This window comes from Rosa chinensis, chromosome 4, assembly GCF_002994745.2.
Source record: "Rosa chinensis cultivar Old Blush chromosome 4, RchiOBHm-V2, whole genome shotgun sequence".
Classification (NCBI taxonomy): Eukaryota; Viridiplantae; Streptophyta; class Magnoliopsida; order Rosales; family Rosaceae; genus Rosa; species Rosa chinensis.
In genome coordinates, this window is record NC_037091.1 from 39,612,241 (window position 1) to 39,634,929 (window position 22,689).

General features: G+C 40.4%; 1 long non-coding RNA gene across 1 annotated transcript; it reads left to right on the forward strand.

The window, feature by feature from the left end:
* Window positions 1-448: 448 nt before the first annotated feature.
* On the forward strand, window positions 449-21,753 carry LOC121052942. Its single transcript, XR_005810318.1, has 4 exons — window positions 449-593; window positions 2,776-2,826; window positions 15,947-15,959; window positions 21,088-21,753. It is a non-coding gene; the product is annotated as an uncharacterized LOC121052942 (long non-coding RNA).
* The last annotated feature ends 936 nt before the right edge of the window (window positions 21,754-22,689 follow it).

Consider the following 22,689-nt stretch of genomic DNA (forward strand, 5'->3'; position numbering starts at 1 on the left):
CTCCACCTATATGGCAATATTTTGTATTGAAATCACATCTACCATTTTGTGATGGGATTATTTGCATATAGAATGCAGCCGCTAAAACTGAGTACACATAGTATAACCTCACTCATAAATAATTTTGCTTCATTTTATTACATCTATCTTTCATTTTGTTTTAGCAGAGCTAATTTGTTTTTATTATTCAAACCTGATTCCATAAAATTGATTCCATCGAGTTTTCTCTTGGAATGAATTTATGTGGGGTCGTTTAGCCCCTTCAGCGACCAAATCCCGTCGCTTTTCCCTTCAAATGACTTTGGCTAGCAACGTCGCTTTCTTCCCAACTTCTTCGCTTTCTTCCCCTTCCAGATGACTTGGCTAGCAACGTCATTTTCTGTCCGTAAAGATGACTTGGCTAACGACGTCTCTTCCCAACTTCATCCCTTCTTCCCATTCCAAATTTTGTCATTTAGTATTTCAAGCCTCTAACTCGATCACTCCCCCTTTCTTCCGTATATAAACAGAAGCAGAGGGATTCAGCAAGAGAGAGCTCTGGAGAAAGCTGTAACGCCGGACATCACTCCTCTTACCTCCCAGCATCTGCACAGGTTAGTATGTCTATAAACATCTACTATTCTTTCTGTCTGTCATTGTTCAAATTTGTTCTATCTGCTCCTGTACTGCTAGTTTTTGTTTTCACGCATCATCATCCTTATTTATCCCTTATACTTCTTTCTTCAAAGTTCATGATAAGCAAGTGATGAGTCGTTGCTGTGGACAGTGTCCAAATTCCCAAACCATACTGAGGTTGCTGTATTTAGATCTTGAATATACCCCTACTTGCTTCAATCCCACAACAATGTTAGTGGTGATAATCTTTTGGACATCAAACTCCAAATTTTCCACGTTTAATTTCGGCCGTCATGAAAAGTTATTTTTGTACATGTTCTTCTGAGTTATGAGTCATATGCCTCTCAACTGTTACGCTCATTTCCCTTTCCTGTAGCAGAAATTACAGAAAATCTCAACAACAGAAAAACAGACAAAGATAACTTTTTTGTCTTATTAAGAGAACTCTGTACATTCCTCTATTATGAACAAATACTGTAATAAATAGTTCTGTTGATTAATTGACATGTATATTTGCTCTACATTTATGATATTAACTAGATAGTACTCATATATATTATATAGTTGTCCCTTTATTATATTCACTTTTGATTGTCCGAAATTAATCTGAGTAAAATTTTTTGTTATAAAAACTTAGAGATATGTTCTTGACGCTCACCATTTTTATTTTGTGGTGATATCACCACCCAATTAAAACTTGACACGTCATGTAGAATTAATTTAATATTTAAAATTTATTTGTTTAATAAAATATTATGATTAATTATAATTATGTTTTATAACACATGACAGTTTTATATTGAGTGGTGGTATCACCACCAAAGTATTGGTGGTAAGCAAATTTGAATCCTTGACAAGGAAAAACCTTCCATTCATGAAGAGGACCCCCCCTCCTCCTCCCAAATCCACGTGATAGTCAATCCATATATGAAAGTTTAATAAAACAATCACTAATAATAAGAATACAGTAATATTAATTAAAAACCAGGTTGTTTTTTTTTTTTTCGAAACGAGAGTTATCTATCGGTTTGTTTCGAATTTATTGTTTACTTATGGATTATATCGAATATGATTTTTAATTTATTTTCGGTGTAGTTTTTTTTAAAAAAAAAAAAAAAAAATTATGTCTCGACCCCCTCTTAATGTTTAAATCCTGGTTCCGCCCCTGTTTCCAGTGCTATTCACTTTTAAAAGTCTTCACATTCCAAAGTACTACCATAATGATTAGGTCAGACTCTCGTATAAGTTGTAAGCGGCTTGAACATCAAGGATTGAATAAAATATGTTCAATGTAATGTTCATTTGGTCATTTTATAGAGAGACAGCACTTGTACTAGGATCTAGTCATTTACCATATAAGATCGATGTGTTGGAGAGGAAATATCCCACATTAAAAAAGTGACAAATAAAATGTAACTTATAAGTGGGTGACTCTTACCCAATTGTACCGAGACCTTATGTGATTAAAACCCAACACCTATCGGGTGGTTAAGTTGGGACAATATCGATACAATGGTGAACCACAATGTCGCTGTTTAGCATGGTATCATAGCAGGACCCTCTCCCATTGTGTCTCCAATTATCATGGGCCCGAATATGGGTTCTTTATATTGTCATCGGAATATTTCGATTGGATTATTACCAAGTGTCTGACGTGGGTCTTGGATTGTATTGACCAAGAGACTTGTGTCCCAATTTCCAATGTGGGAATTGGATTAATTAATTTCACGTGCAGACTTAGTTCTGAGGGGGCGTGTTGGAGAGGAAATATCCCACATTGAAAAAGTAACAAATAAAATATAACTTATAAGTGAGTGGCTCTTACCTAATTGTATTGGGGCCTTCTGTGATTAAAATCCAACACCTGTCGGGTGGTTAAGTTTGGACAATATCGATACAATAGTGAACCACAATATCGCTGTTTAACACGATGACCCTTATCAAAACTCACATTTAGCTTTAGAATTGGGTTTCTCAACATCATTTTCTTTATCTTTTTGGGTTTCTCAACATCATTTTCTTTATCTTTTTGTCTAGAATGATTAGGAAAGATTTTTGCACCTTAACTGCTTAGTATTTCTATATAATCTTCAATTCAACTATGAAATAGTGATGTACTTCCAATTTGATTGATCTTCTCATGACCATATATAACCACAGCCCAAGTATGGAGAGAGACGGCCACCAGAATGCCGATGCAGGACTACAGAGGTCAGTACAAATTAATCTTTAATTTGATCATTTCCAATTTTCTGTAGTCGAAGTTCAATTCATTAGTGTCTTGTCAAACTTTCATCAAGTTTGGAAATGATCTCAGTACAAATTAGGCAGCCTGGGCACATGCTAATAAGGATCTCAGTTTTTGTTATTGTAGTTACTTATATATTTCTGCTAAAGCTTAAAAAATAATGCACATTAGCTCCTTAATTTGCTTTCGTTTTTCTGTAATTTGAGATCAAATTTTGTTGAATAATAAAAATAAAGAGTAAAAACTCAAAAGTTTCTCGTGGATACAGAGAGTAGACTACAGAGAGTGCGTCAATATGATGCAGCTAAAATAGCCTCACAATTTAACCCTGCAAAATGTAGTTGTCAGTATAAGATAAGCAGGGATCGTTCAGTCCGGGGATTGTAGGGTACACCTACACAAAAAGGTCAATTAACAAATAAAAGAATAAAATGGGGGTTTTGGAATTTGGTTTCTAATCTACTAAAAATAAAAACAAAGCAAATAAAACTATATACAATGATCGACTTCCCTAACCTAGACCAATACCACTCGGAAATTACTAAGTGTAAAAACAGAAAATCCATTTCAACATGCTACAAAAATGTGCCCATCTTAAATGCCTAGATAAGAGCCCAAATGAAAAGCCTCAGCGGATCAATCCATTTATCTGATTCGTTCTAATGTAGGATTGGATCGGAAAAGTCCTTACCAAGCCTAATACTACTAATTTTTGAAAACACTCAGCGTAATTCTCTTAACTAGTAGTATTATCTAACCCTCGAATCAACTCACACGTGCAAATTAACCATTACACATAGAATTTAACACGTAATTTCCAGAATCATTTAATCATTAAAGCATGATTTTTACCACCCGTTAGAACTAATTACTACTTGTTTAACTCAGCGTCTTAACAAATAACAATTACTCTTGGCAAATTAAGCAAACACACAAGAACTCTCACCGTTATTCTAGCATGCAAACTTATGAACCTAACTCTGAAAATTACCTAAACACGTAAAAGGGCACAAGATTGTAACATGCATCATAAAAGAATTCTCAAAATTAACTCAATAATAAACTGAAAATCTCAAAAATATTAATAAAAATATTCTGAAAATTTCATGTCTCCAATTACACAACTCACAAATTGAAACACACAAAACCGAAACAAAAATTATAAGTAGAGTCATAGTTACACTTTGAAGCTTTCCTCAACGGCTTAGCAACACGGTGATGAACTCGTCTCTACTATGGTGGTGGAGCGTCTTTGACTCAGCGCCTAAGAGCTTCGTAGATTGATGGATGGATGGTGGTCACGGTCTTGTAGGTGACGGAAGTTTAAGGAGTGAATTGGGCAGTCTTGGAATGGTTTTTGGCCAGAAAGTGATAGGCAATGAATTATCTTGGCTGGGAAGTGATCTTGGCTGGGAAGTGATCCTGGCTGGGAAGTGATGATAATTCTGGTCTGGACGTTGCCTATTTATAGGGGAGCATTAGTTGGCTTTTGTCGATCATACCCTTCATCATTGGACGGATGGGATCGCATCATAAATCCTTTAATTTCCCAACAGAAACGTCTCCTTTATGGCCTTAATTCCTCTCATAATGGGGTCTTTTAACAAGCTGAAACGTCTTCTTTTATTTATTTTCCAGTTGAAACATCTTTCTCCTTTATTTCCCTTCTTCATTGCTTGGTCAAATGTCTTAAATACTTTATTTTATGACTCCATCATTGCTGTTTCCAAGAGTTTCACCAGGCAAGGTTTCCTACAATAAGCAGGAGAATATCAGAATTTTCTAGAGAAAATAAAGGAAATTAAAATGTAAAGACCGCAGAAACAGTTGACAGTTAGGAATCTTGATCCAGCTAGGATTTTTCATGAATTTTACTTTTTCCGCCTATTTCACTCCAAACACTCAACAAGACTCTCAAAATGACTTAATGACTCAAAACACTAAACTAAGGGAAAAATAAGGCTAAAATGAGGCACATAATCAATAATATCGTCACATTTTTTGCTCCTATCAACTACCTCACACTTAGCTTTTGCTAGTCCCTTAGCAAAACAAAAATACAAAACAAAACAACGACTCGACAAAAAAAAAAGTAAATGACTCTACTTCCCTAACCGTTGTCTCAGAGACTCCAAACTCATGGTTTTCACGTTAAACACTTAATCAAAATTGCATAGATAATTCCATGGTTAATAAACCTGTGACATTCATATGACTAAGCAAGATATGGAGAACTTAAGTTATATAGTGAATGATTGCATGTTTCGAACAAGTCCAATCCAAACTCACAGGGCATACTCTCGATTTTTCTCTCAGAAATGGCTATGCTTAAAAGCTTCACTCTCAAGTATATGCAAGAGAATAAATTGTAAGGCAACAAACAGCTTGCATATTTCATCAATAAACGCATTTTGTGAAGAATTATTAAAGACCTCAAGAAATGACTAAGTGCACAAATGGACCTAAACCATAAGCTCGACTGCATACCTGACTCCACTAACCAAAGGCTGCCCATCTCAGGGATCAAGTAAGCACTTAAAACAGGTTGTAATGGGGCTAAGCTAGGGTTTTCGAAATAAAGATTAAGGATACAAAAATCCTAAGGACCTAGCAGAGCATATATGGACCACCTTATGTCATCATTTTTGTGGGCCAATTATCATTGTTTTGGGCCGAACCTTCACTCTAACGAACATGGAAACGGACAAAGGCCTAGTTTTCAACTTTGAGCCTTCTACAAATTTGAAAGTCCAAAACCACACTTAAACAATTTCCCAAGAGTTTTCTTTTCAATTTTTCTTCTCTTTTGCCGTTTTTGTTTCTTTCTTTTTCATTTTCATTTTCTTTCATTTTTTTTTTCACGGCAATCTTCTTTCTTTTTCTTGGTTTTTCCCCACCCCACACTTATCTTTCATCGTCACCCCTACACACTATGTCATGCTCTACTAAGTCCTTAAGACAAGGGTAGAGATATCCTGTACTAAGCTCATGGTAGGGTAGTGAGGGTGATGAAACAAAGGTTTTCAACGTAGGCTCAAAGGGGTTCATTCTAAGGAGTCCCACGATGGGCACAATTGGGGACACATGCTTGTTTGGTTATGGTGGTTACCCTAATGCCTTCTATCCTATCCAGGATCTGGGCATATTATGGCATACAAGTTTTGACAGTCACAACAGTCGAGTTCTAGTATTCTCTAGTCCATTAAAATCTATGTCACATGATCATTGGATTTTCAAAGAATGATGAGGTTTTGCAAATACAGCCATGAAATTATGAATTTATCAATAAGCACTCAAAAAGAAAGTATTTTAGCTCAACAGCTCACTTAGGTTCAAATGAATTAGACTTAATCCTAGCATGCTTAATGAACCAAGTTACAATCCTATCTCAAATCTTCATACAAGTATCACAACGTCGATTAACCACATAATTCAATTAAGTCCTATTTTGATTGTGAAAACCTTCAGCCATAAATTCAGAGACATGTTCATCCTAGACGTTAGGAGCATCCTAAGACTCAAACAAACAAAAAGACTCTAAAACCAATGATTTTTTTTTTTTATTAATTTTTTTTTTTACTAAAATAAAGGTGTAAACCCACCCCACACTTATAATCTACATTGTCCTCAATGTAGGCAAGAAATATGGTATATAGACCCTAAATATGGGGGGCTACGAAAATAAGAGAAGGGTAAAATAAACAAACAAACAAAGACACAAGTACAATTCAACCTAAGCAAGTGAAGGGATAGAAATGTCAAACTCTTATTGATGGCTCCTCCACAGCTTCGCTTGAAATGGGTTGCCTCCCATGCAGCGCTTAATATTTATAGTCCTTCAGCCTGGACTCTTCTCCTTGTTCACACGTTCTCATTCCTCTGGTGCCTCCTGGAGGGGTATCTCTTCCAATGTGTGCCCCACCAAGGACTCATAGTAGGGCTTGAGACGATGCCCATTTACCTTGAACTCCTTCCCCGTCTTCTCACTCTTGATCTCTACAGCACCATGAGCAAACACATTTGTAACTATAAATGGGCCAACCCAACGAGAACGAAGTTTACCTGGGAATAGCTTAAGTCTGGAATGGAATAACAGAACTTTCTGGCCCACTTGGAAGCTTTTTCCCCGAATCATTTTGTCATGGTAGGCCTTTGTCTTCTCCTTGTAGATCCATGAAGTATCGTAGGCCTCATTCCTTATCTCCTCAAGCTCATTTAGCTGTAGCTTCCTATGTAGGCCCGCTTCATCATAATCCATGTTGAACTTCTGGACAGCCCACCAAGCCTTGTGCTCTAGCTCCACTGGAAGGTGGCATGCCTTTCCGTAGGCCAACCTAAAGGGAGACATCCCAATAGGCGTCTTGTAGGCCGTTCTGTAGGCCCACAACGCATCATCCAATCTCTGGCTCCAATCCTTCCTTGTCGGGCCCACTGTCTTCTCGAGTATCCTCTTGATCTCCCTGTTGGATACCTCTGCTTGGCCACTGGTCTGAGGGTGGTAGGGCGTGGACACCTTATGGGTTACCCCATACTTCTTCAACAAAGCCTCGATTGTACGGTTGCAAAAGTGAGAACCTCCATCACTGATTAGCACACGTGGCACTCCAAACCTGGAAAATATGTTAGTTTTCAAGAAACCTGCAACCACTTTTGAATCGTTAGTCCTGGTGGCTTTTGCTTCCACCCACTTTGATACATAGTCCACAGCCAATAGTATATATAAACAACCATTAGACGAGGGAAATGGGCCCATAAAGTCAATGCCCCAAACATCAAAAATTTCTACATTTATTATTGGGCTCATGGGCATTTGATCTTTTGGGCCAAGATTACCAGTCCGTTGGCACCTATCACAAGAAATACAAAACAAGTTTGCATCATTGAAGATAGTGGGCCACTAAAATCCACAATCTAAGACCTTCAAGGCTGTTCTACGAGGCCCAAAGTGGCCTCCACAAGCCTCACTATGGCAAAATGACAGAATTGACCTATGCTCAGACTCTGGGACACATCTCCTAATGACTTGGTCACTACAATGTTTCCATAAATAGGGCTCATCCCAAATAAAGTGCCTAGCCATTTTCTTCAATTTATCCTTACTAGCTTTGGAAAGTGTGTCAGGAAATGTCCTAGTGACTAAATAGTTAACTATATCCGCATACCAGGGCACACTAACCTCTATCCCAAAGAGCTGCTCATCTGGGAAAGTTTCCTGTAGGGGCTGGACGTCCTCCTCGTGTACTATCCTGCTCAAATGGTCCGCCACCACATTCTCGCTGCCCTTCTTGTCCTTGATCTCTAGGTCAAATTCCTGAAGCAACAGGATCCATCGAATCAATCTGGGCTTGGCCTCCTTCTTGATCATCAGATATCTCAAGGCTGCATGGTCATAGTAAACAATTACTTTAGAGTGCAATAAATAAGAGCAAAACTTATCTAAAGCAAAGACTACAGCTAAGAGTTCTTTTTCAGTGGTGGAGTAGTTGAGCTGGGCGTCGTTGAGGGTCCGAGAAGCATAGTAAATAGCATAGGGCTTCTTATCCTTCCTCTGGCCCAACACAACTCCAACAGCATAGTCCAATGCATCACACATAAGCTCGAAGGGTAGACTCCAATCCGGAGGGCATATGATGGGGGCCGTGGTCAACAACTCCTTGAGCTTTTCAAACGCCTTCTTGCAATCCTCATTGAACACAAAGGGCACATCCTTTTGCAATAGGGTACACATAGGTCTCGCCACCTTGGAGAAGTCTTTGATGAACCGCTTGTAAAATCCTGCATGGCCAAGAAAAGAGCGTACCTCCCTCACAGTTGTGGGGGAGCGTAAGTGACGTACAAGATCAACCTTAACCTTATCTACCTCAATGCCCCTATTAGATATTATGTGTCCTAACACTATTCCTTGTGTCACCATGAAGTGACACTTCTCCCAATTCAGCACAAGGTTAGTTTCTACACACCTCTCAAGTATCAATCCTAGATTCTCTAAACAAGTATCAAAATCTTTACCAAAGACACTAAAGTCGTCCATAAAGACTTCAATAATATTTTCAATGTATTTTGAGAAAATGGAAAGCATACATCTTTGGAAAGTACCTGGTGCGTTGCATAAGCCGAAGGGCATGTGCCTATAAGCAAAGGTCCCAAAGGGGCATGTGAAGGTCGTCTTCTCCTGATCCTCGTGGGCTATGCAGATCTGGTTGTACCCACTATATCCGTCCAAGAAGCAATAGTAGGAATGGCCCGCTAAGCGCTCCAACATCTGGTCAATAAAAGGCAAGGGCATATGATCCTTCCTCGTTGTGGCATTCAGCTTCCGATAGTCTATACATACCCTATGACCAGTGACTAATCTCTGGGGCACTAGCTCATTATCCTCGTTCTTCACCACTGTCACCCCTGACTTCTTGGGCACCACTTGCACTGGAGAGACCCACTTACTATCAGAAATGGGGTAGATTACCCCACAATCTAGCAACTTGATCACCTCGTCTTGGACCACCTTCATCATGGGCGGATGTAGACGTCTTTGGGCTTCTCTTGTGGGCTTGGCGCCATCTTCTAACAGGATCCGGTGGACACACGTGGTTGGACTGATCCCCTTGATATCTGCCAGAGTCCAACCAATGGCAGTCTTGTGCTTCTTCAACACGTCCACCAACTTTCTTTCTTGCTCTACCTCCAGCGTTGATGATATGATCACTGGGAGGGTCTCCTTTTCTCCTAGGTACGCATACTTCAAATGCTCAGGGAGTACCTTCAATTCTAACTTGGGTGCCTGAACAATAGAGGGTAGCATTTTATTAGTGGAAACCGGAATTGACAAATAGGAAATTGACCTCTTTATAGGCTGAGCCTCCAGTGAGGCCACAGTCTTGATCACTCTAGGCTCCTCAGCGTCCCACTCAACCTTGGGAATAGGTTCCCCATTTGCATCATATCCGACCCCCTCCTCTAGGGTCAGAGCCAATTCATCCTCAACCATTGCTTCAGAGAAAACCTGCGCGAGTGAATCAACTACATCAATAGCAAAGCAAGGTTTCAAATCAGAAACAAGGTACCTCATGGCTTCAAGAATGTTGAAGCGTATAACATCACCATCAAACTCCATGGTGAGAGTCCCTTTGTACACGTCGATTTTAGTTCTTGCAGTCCTCATAAAGGGACGCCCTAAAAGTAATGGTGTGGTATTTGGGGGCGATTCCTCCATGTCCAATACGTAGAAATCCGCAGGGAATATCAGATGGTTTACCTACACAAGAACATCCTCAACATACCCTTGAGGGTATTTGTTAGACCCATCAGCAAGTTGAATGACAACATTATCCCTCTTAAGAGGGCCTAGACCTAGGGATACATACAAATTATAAGGCATAACATTTATGGATGCCCCTAAGTCTAACATCACATTTTCAAACCTGGTGTCACCAATGATACAAGGAATAGAAAAACTCCCTGGGTCCTTCAACTTTGGGGGTAGCTTCCTCTGGATAACGGCTGATACCGTCTCGCTCATTTTCACCACCTCCTTCTCTCTTGTCTGCCTCCTTGTGGTGCATAGCTCCTTCAAGAACTTGGCGTATTTAGGCACCTGTTTGATGCACTCGATCAAGGGCATGTTCACTTGAACCTTCTTGAAGATTTCCAAGATCTCTTGATCAGATTTATCTTTCTTTGTCTTGGCAAACCTGCTTGGGAAAGGTATAGAAACAACTGGGTTAGTCTTAACTAAACCACTAGAGTTGGGAATTGTACCTTTGGGTGCCTCAGCTTGGGGCAAGTCAACTTCCACCCTTGATGTAGCTGGGTCCTTCTCAACATCCTTCTTAGACACCTCCACAACGTCTTCTTCTTCATTATGGGCCGCTTGGGCCTTCTTGTGGGCTCTGGGAGGATCAACTAGTACTCGCCCACTCCTAGTGATGATGGCTTGGGCGTGCTCATTCCTTGGGTTAGGCACTGTGTTGCTTGGAAGTTTCCCTGTTTCAGCAATCCGGCCCATGAAATCCACCACTTGGCCCATTTGATTCTTGAGCTCTGCAATATCCTTTGAATGGGTCGCCTGTCCTACAACCAAAGCTTGAGTAGCCGTGTTAAGTTGTTGTTGCCCCGCAGCAAGGGACTTCAACAGTTCATCATAATTAGGGGACTCAAAGTATTAGAAATAGGAGGTGGAGGGACAGAATTGGGAATACCAAAAGTTTGAGGTACCTGAGGCCTCAAAAAAAAACCTGGTGGGCGCTGAGAATTCTGACCTGGGCCTTGAGGTGGTCTCAAGGTGTTATCATTGTTGGCCCAACGAAAGTTGGGGTGGTCTCTGAGCCCAGGATTGTAAGTATTGGAGTAAGGGTTGTACCTCGGGCCTCCTTGACCTCCTTGATACCCTAGGGCTTTAACGGATTCCCATCCTTCTGGAGAGGCAAGCTGGGGACATTTATCTGTGGGGTGCCCTTGAGTCGAGCACATCCCACACACTTGAGCCATTGCTCCTCCTCCATTAACGTTTAAGACTTGAGACAGCAGAGTAGACATCTTGTTAACCTTGTCTTCAAGAGCAGAGTTAGTGGACACCTCATGTACCCTCCGTTGAGAGGAAAGCACCCCCTCATATTGTTGATAATTTAGTGCACGATTAGTAAGTAGCACCTTGGCATCAGCAGGTGTCTTATCCATAAAGGATCCTCCAGCAGCAGCATCTAACAGACCACGCTCATTAGCGGTGAGTCCTTCATAAAAATAGGTAAGGAGGGACCCCTCACTCATCCCATGGTTAGGGCATGATGCTACAAGACTCTTAAACCTGTCCCAATAATTGCAGAAATTCTCTTCATGTCCTTGCGTAATTCCACTAATCTGCTTCCTCAAAACAGTGACCTTTGAGGCAGGAAAGTACTTCGTAAGGAACTCCGCTTCATCCTATCCCAAGTGTTGATAGTCCCAGCAGGCAGCTCAAATAGCCAAGTCTTGGCCTTGTCCTCCAAAGTAAAGGGGAATGCCTTCATCTTCAAGATATTGATATCAGCTCCTTTAGGGCACATACTCCCACAGACAAACTCGAACTCCTTGAGATGCTTGTTGGTGTCTTCACTACTCATCCCATGAAACTTGGGTAGGTGATGCAGAAACCCACTCTTTAACTCAAAATCATCATTAAGCCCCTCTCCTGGTTCTGGATAGGCAATGCATAAGGGCGCAGCACCCCCACCTGTAGGATTAGACAGTTGCCTAATAGTCTCAGCCATTGGTGCCTGTACTTGCTCAACACGGGCGTGCTCTTCCTCTTCTTCCTCTTCAGTGACCTCCTCTTCTTCCTCTTCCAAGACTTGTTCTTCTCCTTCTTCAGAATGGTCAGGTTTGTTGATCTCCTCGGTTGATCTAGTTGAGGAGTTATAACCTGAATAGCTAGAGTCCTGAGAATCCCTCCTTTCTAGAGGAAGGCGGTCTGAAAAAGTGAGTTCTGCCTTTTGCCTAGCAAGTTCCAATTTTTCAAAGAGCACCTTAGTCTTATCAGAGACAGTGGACATTCATGGACCTTTAAGACCAAATCAAGTGTTAGTAACATGTACAAGGTTCGAAATACAAACATTATGTCTTTCCTACTTTCTAAGTTACTTTTACATTTACATACTTAGGTACTGGAACAGAGGACCTTGTTTGTGCAATGGGACTATAGAACAGCTACCCTCGACAAAGTCATGTTTAATCCAATATACCTTAAGCAGGTCACACATCATTTTTTTATTATTATTATAAACATAGTTAATATCTCAATTGGTTCCAAGTTGTAAGTCGAGCCCAATAGAAACCACTACTATTGATGAGATACGATATAGGGATAGTCGCCCAGACACAAGTCTCTTTCCTTTGTTTCAGAAGGCAGAATGGCCAGATTAAGAGGTAAGTGAGAGGGATGACTCATTTTAGTGATACTATGGAGGCTACTCCCTCATTGAGGTTTAGGCCCCTATCGGCTACTCCCACATAGTGGTTTACACTCATTCTATAGTATCTCTGAGATCCAATTGAACCCATCACCCAAGGTCTCAACCTTAGACACCATCCGTATGCCCCTTACTCAGCTGGGAAATTAACTTATGTGTTAGACCGTTCTCCAAGTGCTAATAAAGGCCGCCCTCAACCTCAAGAGACCTGAAAAAGGTACTAATGAAGGGTTTAGGCCAATATTAACAAAAGGGCCCTTGTCTACTCATACGATTTTACACACTTACAACAATTAAGTATTTAGCTAAATTTATAACCCAAGTATATTAATCTAAGTGAAACACATTCAATTTACAATATGGTTAAAAAAAACAACTTCTACAAATTGTACAACAATGATAAAAGACATGCTTAATTTTGTAACACTCATAAAACTTAAACTAAATCACAATTAAAGCTTGGCCTAACCGAAATTGTAATTTGTCACCATTCCAAAAGTGTAGTACAAAAATTAGCATGCATTCTATATACAACAAAATCGATGACACTTTAAGTGCAAGGGATTTTAACAATCTCCGGCAACGGCGCCAAAAATTGATGCAGCTAAAATAGCCTCACAATTTAACCTTGCAAAATGTAGTTGTCAGTATAGGATAAGCAGGGATCGTTCAGTCCGGGGATTGTAGGGTACACCTACACAAAAAGGTCAATTAACAAATAAAAGAATAAAATGGGGGTTTTGGAATTTGGTTTCTAATCTACTAAAAATAAAAACAAAGCAAATAAAACTATATACAATGATCGACTTCCCTAACCTAGACCAATACCACTCGGAAATTACTAAGTGTAAAAACAGAAAATCCATTTCAACATGCTACAAAAATGTGCCCATCTTAAATGCCTAGATAAGAGCCCAAATGAAAAGCCTCAGCGGATCAATCCATTTATCTGATTCGTTCTAATGTAGGATTGGATCGGAAAAGTCCTTACCAAGCCTAATACTACTAATTTTTGAAAACACTCAGCGTAATTCTCTTAACTAGTAGTATTATCTAACCCTCGAATCAACTCACACGTGCAAATTAACCATTACACATAGAATTTAACACGTAATTTCCAGAATCATTTAATCATTAAAGCATGATTTTTACCACCCGTTAGAACTAATTACTACTTGTTTAACTCAGCGTCTTAACAAATAACAATTACTCTTGGCAAATTAAGCAAACACACAAGAACTCTCACCGTTATTCTAGCATGCAAACTTATGAACCTAACTCTGAAAATTACCTAAACACGTAAAAGGGCACAAGATTGTAACATGCATCATAAAAGAATTCTCAAAATTAACTCAATAATAAACTGAAAATCTCAAAAATATTAATAAAAATATTCTGAAAATTTCATGTCTCCAATTACACAACTCACAAATTGAAACACACAAAACCGAAACAAAAATTATAAGTAGAGTCATAGTTACACTTTGAAGCTTTCCTCAACGGCTTAGCAACACGGTGATGAACTCGTCTCTACTATGGTGGTGGAGCGTCTTTGACTCAGCGCCTAAGAGCTTCGTAGATTGATGGATGGATGGTGGTCACGGTCTTGTAGGTGACGGAAGTTTAAGGAGTGAATTGGGCAGTCTTGGAATGGTTTTTGGCCAGAAAGTGATAGGCAATGAATTATCTTGGCTGGGAAGTGATCTTGGCTGGGAAGTGATCTTGGCTGGGAAGTGATCCTGGCTGGGAAGTGATGATAATTCTGGTCTGGACGTTGCCTATTTATAGGGGAGCATTAGTTGGCTTTTGTCGATCATACCCTTCATCATTGGACGGATGGGATCGCATCATAAATCCTTTAATTTCCCAACAGAAACGTCTCCTTTATGGCCTTAATTCCTCTCATAATGGGGTCTTTTAACAAGCTGAAACGTCTTCTTTTATTTATTTTCCAGTTGAAACATCTTTCTCCTTTATTTCCCTTCTTCATTGCTTGGTCAAATGTCTTAAATACTTTATTTTATGACTCCATCATTGCTGTTTCCAAGAGTTTCACCAGGCAAGGTTTCCTACAATAAGCAGGAGAATATCAGAATTTTCTAGAGAAAATAAAGGAAATTAAAATGTAAAGACCGCAGAAACAGTTGACAGTTAGGAATCTTGATCCAGCTAGGATTTTTCATGAATTTTACTTTTTCTGCCTAGTTCACTCCAAACACTCAACAAGACTCTCAAAATGACTTAATGACTCAAAACACTAAACTAAGGGAAAAATAAGGCTAAAATGAGGCACATAATCAATAATATCGTCACATTTTTTGCTCCTATCACAATACTGCCGGAATGCGTTTTTACAATCTCACAAGTCACAACCTCTATTCTCTCTTTCTTTCATACTTGTAGATTCTAGTGTTCTTTCATGATTTCTCGTTAATATCTGTATGTGACTCTGCACCTTATATTTGATGAACAAATAGTGAAGAAAAGTGGACTGGTTCTTGAGAGATGCCAAAGTCCTTTTTATCAACTTGTATCTTTGTTTTCAATGGTATTTCAATTGTATTCATTTGTTATTACTCATATATATTTTTCGATTTGTAGCAAAGATTATCCAGTCCAATACTCCAATTAATATCCTCTTCTTGAATTCTTAGAATCTAACAGTTTGGATTGATTTTTCATCTCTCAAGTCTTAATGATATCAAAGACGACAGGAAGCCTCTGTTTTTTATATCATCAACTTACTGACACAAAGTCTTTCTACTAATTTGATTGCTATAGATATACAATAAAGTTCTAACCTGCAGGTTAATTTTCTCTGTCATAGCATCAACACCACAGGGGATCCTCAGGGATATTATATAGTGGCGTTGCTAAATTTAAACGTTCAGTTATTGGATTGACCCTTGTTGATATTCGTTAGTTTATAATCATTTTAGAGCTTTTCGCTTCTTGCTTAGATCAGTTAACTCATTATATGGTGTCGGTGAGAACTCAAAGATCGTTATTGAATGTTTGGTACTGTCGCACAGTGGGATGTTGATTTATTATTGGGAACAGAGGAGCTCTGTTATTATGGTCTTTGTGGTAGCTTGTAAATCTTGGTGTATTAATTGTTTTGTCTCCTGATCGATCATGACAGAACAATGGAGGAGGTGTTGGAAAGTAGAGCAAAATTAGCATCTTGTATAGCTGTTAACATTTAACACATTCACTCTATATCATCACATTGATTCTATATTATTAGACATTAATATGGCTAGAATAGCTTTCTTGTTTTGTATCCTAGAATCAAGCTGTGTTATTGTATATATGTGCTACAGATCAATAGAGCAATTATCTCTCCAGCAAATCTGTCTTTGTTGTTTTTCATGGTATCAGAGCAGGACTCACAATCCTGACTCTTCTCTAGCCTTCCTAGCAACAAATTCACAAAAGCCATAATCACCATGGCTGGTGATAACGTCCCATTACCACCACCCAATTCCAGCAAGTCAAATAATCCAACATCTGATATCTCAAATCCATTCTTCACTCACCATTCAGATCATCCTGGATTGGTCTTAGTCTCTAAACCATTGAATGGAGACAATTACACAAGTTGGAAGAGGGCTATGACAATGGCTCTCAATTCTAAAAACAACCTCGGTTTTGTGAATGGTTCAATCAAAGTTCCATCACCCGAAGCTGACCCAAAAGGATATGCAACCTGGTCAAGATGCAATGACATGGTCCATTCATGGATCGTTAACACAGTCAGTTCTGAAATTGCTGACAATATCATATACTATGCTACAGCTCATGAGGTATGGGAAGATCTAAGTGAGCGTTTTTCACAAGGCAATGCACCTCGCATATTTGAAATTCAGCGAGACATCGCTTCACTCAGGCAAGAACAACAATCAGTTTTTGCATACTACACGAAACTGAAAAGTTTATGGGATGAATTGGCATCCTATTCAGAAGCATCACAAGGAGCACATGCAGATCAACAAAAGCTCATGCAATTCTTGATGGGATTAAATGAGACTTACAGTGCAACCCGCGGTCAAATCCTCTTGATGAATCCCCTTCCAAGTGTCAGACAAGCATATGTTGCAGTTGCACAAGAAGAAAAACAACGTTTCGTTGCAGCGGCGGAGTCCAGTTCAAGCACCGCCGCCATGGCTGTCCGGAGTGGCGGCCGGCCGAACCAAATCGGCAGCAGAGGAGGTCGTGGTGACCGACCGAATCTTCAGACCGGTCGAGATGCCGAACGCGGCTTCACCGCTCATTTTGGTTCAGGTTGAGGAAGGGGAAGGCTGCACTGTACCTATTGTGGTGATCCAGGACATTGGGTCCAAACATGTTTTCACCTAATTGGTTTTCCTCCAGGTCATCCCAAAGCAAAGCACGGATCGGGAAATTTCCCCAAGAAGCACACTGCCACACCAGTCGCGCCTTCTATCGCGCCCTCTCCTTCTGCTAACCAGGTTCATGCGACAGGCATCGTAGAAGAGGAGAATGGATCAGCAATTACTTTATCTGAGGCCTAATTCAAACAGTTTTTAGCTGCTCTCCAACAAGCCCAAAAGCCCAATCCAAATACTGACTCGAGTTCTAAGGCAAATGCAGTAACGCAGCCAGGTTTGTCTAGGGGCAACAGATCATATTACTTCGTGCTCTAAATTATTGAATAAAAATAAAAATTGTGCATTACCACCTGTTTTGCTACCTAGTGGACAAAAAGTGCATATTAAAGCCACAGGTTCTTTGCCTCTGAGTACCGTATATTATCTACATAATGTGCTGTTTGGGCCGAAGTTCAAAGTTGATTTAATGTCGGTTAGCCGCTTGACAAGAGGTCTGAATTGTTCAGTAACATTCTATCCTTATTGGTGTGTTTTGCAGGATCTGGCTACGAAGAGCACGATTGGTTTGGGTAAAGAACGTGATGGGCTATACTATTTGGTGGCACTAGCTAGCGACGGAACGAACCAGGCCTTCCATTACCACTCCTTCTAGATCATCTTGCAACCTTGTCCTTTCCCCCACCAATCTTTGGCATAATCGCTTGGGTCATGTCTCCTCTCCATGTTTAAGTCACATAGCAAAAAATTTCTTGCATTTTTCCATTCAGCCAAATAATAATTGCCCTATGTGTCTTTTGGCTAAGTAGAGTCGATTACCATTCAGTTCTAGTTCTATTTCTTCTACAAGACCATTTGAAATAATTCTTTGTGATATTTGGGGTCGTTATCGACACCCTTCCCTTTCTGGTGCTTTTTATTTCCTTACCATTGTGGATGATTTCACCCGATTTACTTGGGTTTTCTTAATGCAGCACAAAGATGAAACACAACCACTTTTGAAGCGTTTTTTTGCTCACATTCTCACTCAATTTGACTCTCGCATTAAAACTTTCCGAAGTGACAATGGTAGTGAATTTATTTCACTTAGCTCTTTTTTTCAAGATAATGGCGTTATTTTCCAACATTCTTGTGTTTACACGCCTCAACAAAATGGGGTTGTGGAGCGCAAGCATCGCCATATTATCCAGGTGGCTCGTGCTTTAAAATTTCAGGCTCATCTTCCTCCACAATTTTGGGGGGAGTGTGTTCTCACAGCCGTCCACATAATCAGTCGATTGCCCTCTCCCATCCTTTCTTACAAAACTCCTTTCGAGCTTCTTTACTCAAAACCACCTTCTTTTTCTCATCTTCGGGTTTTTGGATGCTTAGCTTATGCCACAAATGTGCACCCTACTCATAAATTTGATACCCGAGCAATTTCTTCCATTTTCATTGGTTACCCGGTGGGCCAAAAAGCCTTCAAACTGTTTAACTTAACGACTAAAAAAGTTTTTACCAGTCGAGATGTTAGATTTCATGAAGATGTGTTTCCTTATGCCTCCACTCAACCCACTCTTCCTTCTGCCCGTTGGCCCATGACCCAGGCCCAATTCCACTTTTCCCTACTTCCCTCGACACCGATTTTGACTCCCAGGTCCCTCCCACGCGTCCTTCTTCTTCTCGTCCTTCCTGTCCTGCCATAGACGCCGATCTTGGCGCTTCCTCTTTACCGCCTCCACCTCCGCCTCCTCCTCCTCCCATCCGTCAGTATTCCCGGCGACCCAAGCCACCTGCCCCACCACCACTTGTCCCACCTCCTTCGTCCTTCTCCACCCCTGTTCCTACCCCCTGTCGTCCCTGGTGCCAGGATGGTCCCCATCCCCACCATCTTCTCCGTCTCCTCCTCCCTCACCTCCACCAGCAGCTATTTCCGACCCGCCTCCTCCCGGCCCACCACCGATCCGTCGCTCTACCCGCTCCACTGCGCCGCCTGCTCGGTTCGCCGATATCGACTTCTCCAAGCCTCAATCCAATGCTTGCACTTACCAATCGCATGGCATCCCTCCATTCAATAATTATCCCCGCCAGGTCCTTCCAAAGGTACGCGGTATCCATTGGCAAATTATGTCTCTTATCATCGTTACACTCCTGCCTACTCCTCTTTTGTGGCTCAGCTCAGTGCCGTCTGTGAACCGACCTCTTATTCTGAGGCGGTTACTGTTTCGGAATGGAGGGATGCCATGCGTTCTGAATTGGAGGCCTTGCAGGCCAACGGTACCTGGACCCTTACCACGTTGCCCCCTGGGAAGATCCCTATTGGTTGTAGGTGGGTTTACAAGGTCAAGCACAAGTCTGATGGTTCGATTGAAAGATACAAGGCCAGGTTGGTGGCCAAAGGCTTCACACAGTTAGCAGGTATTGACTATCAGGAAACCTTCTCTCCTACTGCTAAAATTGTTACAGTCCGTTGTCTCCTTGCTTTCGCTGCGTCTCGTGGTTGGTCCCTTTATCAACTCGATGTCAATAATGCCTTTCTCCATGGCAACCTGGATGAAGAAATTTATATGTCTCCACCGCCTGGGATCCAGAGACAGGGGGAGGAGCATTTGGTTTGTCGGTTGCATAAATCCTTGTACGGTCTGAAACAGGCTTCAAGGCAGTGGTTTTCTAGATTTTCAGAAGTTATTCGGTTTGCTGGCTTTGTGCAATCTAGAGCAGACTACTCTCTTTTTACCAGGAGGCAAGGCAAGTCTTTTACAGTCTTATTGATATATGTTGATGATATATTAATTACTGGCAATGATCCTGTGAGTATAGCTGATGTCAAGAAATTTTTGCATAAAACATTCCGTTTAAAAGATCTTGGCAATTTAAAGTATTTTCTTGGCATTGAAGTGTCAGCATCTAAGAGAGGGATATTTATTTGTCAGCGCAAGTATGCGTTAGAAATTATAAAAGATGCAGGATTATTGGGTGCTGCTCCTGTTGACACACCCATGGAACGTGGATTAAAGTTGTCAGATAAGACTGAGTTACTCAAAGATCCAGAGAAGTATAGGCGTTTGGTTGGAAGATTGATTTATCTCACAGTGTCAAGGCCGGATATTACATATCCTGTTCATATATTAAGCAGGTTTATGCATCAGCCTCGAAAAGCTCATTGGGAAACAGCTTTGCGAGTGGTACGCTACCTCAAGTCAGCTCCTGGTCAAGGCTTGTTCTCTTCCTCAAATAGTGATCTTCGGCTACAAGCTTTTTGTGACTCATATTGGGCAGGATGTCCACTTACAAGAAGGTCTACTATAGGGTATTGTGTGTTCCTAGGGCCTTCTTTAATTTCATGGAAGTCAAAACGTCAGAAAACAGTCTCTCTTTCTTCAGCTGAAGTAGAGTATCGTGCTATGACAGGAGCTTGCTGTGAATTAACTTGGCTACGTTATTTGCTTCAAGACTTGGGGATTTTACACCAGGAAACGGCATTGCTCTATTGTGACAACAAGGATGCTTTACATATAGCAGCAAATCCAGTGTTTCATGAACGTACAAGGCATATAGAAATGGATTGTCACTATATCAGGGATAAGATTCAAGATGGTTTAGTGGAGACACAATTTGTGAGTTCTGGAAATCAACTGGCTGATGTTCTAACTAAAGCTCTTGGCAAGGAGGACTTCGAACTTATGATTCGCAAATTGGGTGTGCAGGATATCCACTCTCCAACTTGAGGGGGAGTGTTGGAAAGTAGAGCAAAATTAGCATCTTGTATAGCTGTTAACATTTAACACATTCACTCTATATCATCACATTGATTCTATATTATTAGACATTAATAGGGCTAGAATAGCTTTCTTGTTTTGTATCCTAGAATCAAGCTGTGTTATTGTATATATGTGCTACAGATCAATAGAGCAATTATCTCTCCAGCAAATCTGTCTTTGTTGTTTTTCAGGAGGCTACTCCACTGAGTTAGAGCAGTACTTTAGGGGAATTTCACCAAGGCATGAACGCTGTCTTGGCCTTGTTAATTGGACTGAAATACGCACCAGGAATGGAAACTCTCACCACACTACTTCTTGTTGCCCTAGTCTCCTACTTTGGATTAATGTATGCTGCCAAGAAACTCAAAGCTGATCCCGATCTCAGAGATTTTGGTGCATTCATCAACAAGATGAGCATCTTGTTTGGAATTCATGCCTTGACTTTTGAACTGCTCATCATTGTTCTAGCTTATGGATCAGTCCCGCTCTTCTTATGGAGCATCCTTGTACTGAGCGTTGCAGTTGCAGTTGTGGTTCTTCTTCGCCTAGCCTTTGTGGAATTGAAGGAGAAACTGATGTGGATCAATGGCCATTTGATGGAGTACTGGACAAGGTTCTATGGCAGAAGCAAAAATGCAAAACTAGAGATGACTACGACTGTCTGCAACACAGACCATGAAGTCCAGGACAAGAACCAGATGGAAGAGCTACCTCCCCCTGTTTAATTTGTAGTGACCGGACCACAACGTGTACTATAGTCCAGGACTATGTTATAATTTCCCGAGGACTATGCTATAATTTCCTGAGATATGCATGATACATTTAAATTTAATATGATAGATTACTTGTAAATTGTAATAACTGCTATTTTTAATTTGTAATAACTCGGGAGAACAATATAATATGATTTTCAAGTTTCCTTTTTCATTGATTTTTTATCGATTAGAGGCATACATCCATTAGTTTGGCTACAACATATTGAGGTACGTACAGTTGAAACAATTGATATACAGATGCAGTAAATAGGAACATCTGATTTGGAAAACTAATGCTGTTGGTGTAAGAATTAAAGCAGACAGTAATTAGTTTCTCAGAGGAGAGGGAGCAGTGTCACAGACTGCAAGCGGACTCCAACTTGGGCCAATCTGGCATATACGGCCCGTTGGAAAGAGTCAGGTTAATCAGCCCACTACTAAATTACATGGCCCATGTTGTTGTTGGCCAATGAGAGAACAACCACGCGTCGAAAATAACAATGCTCCTCCATTTGAGATAGATTGACAGATTACGCCACTGTACTGATGACACCTTTATTTGAAATAAAAAAGTCATGAATTGGAGACAACGGGAATGAAAGAAAGAGGGAATCGGTATGAGAATGATTCCTAAATCCATACACCCCTTTGGTGATCAAATTAAAAATGATTCATGAATCAATTCTTGACAATGAGGTGGAACGCACACTCATTCCAATACCTTTATATATTAGTAAATGCAGGTATTCTCATACCCATAATCATTTCCTTTATTTCTACTCTCATTATAAATAAATAAATGTGCCCTTATTGTTGCATCGATCGGGCTAAATGTATCTACCTAGGGTTTATGTACCTAGCAAATAGTAGAACAATGATTTGTTATGGTAGGTGCCTTACCATCTTCCGATGGCGGCAGAGATGGACAATTTATTTATTGTTGTAGGAGAATAGAATTGTCTGTTTATTATTGATAATGAGAGCCCTTATATAGGGAGTTACAAGGTATACAAAAGGTAAGAGAATCCGAATACAATTGAA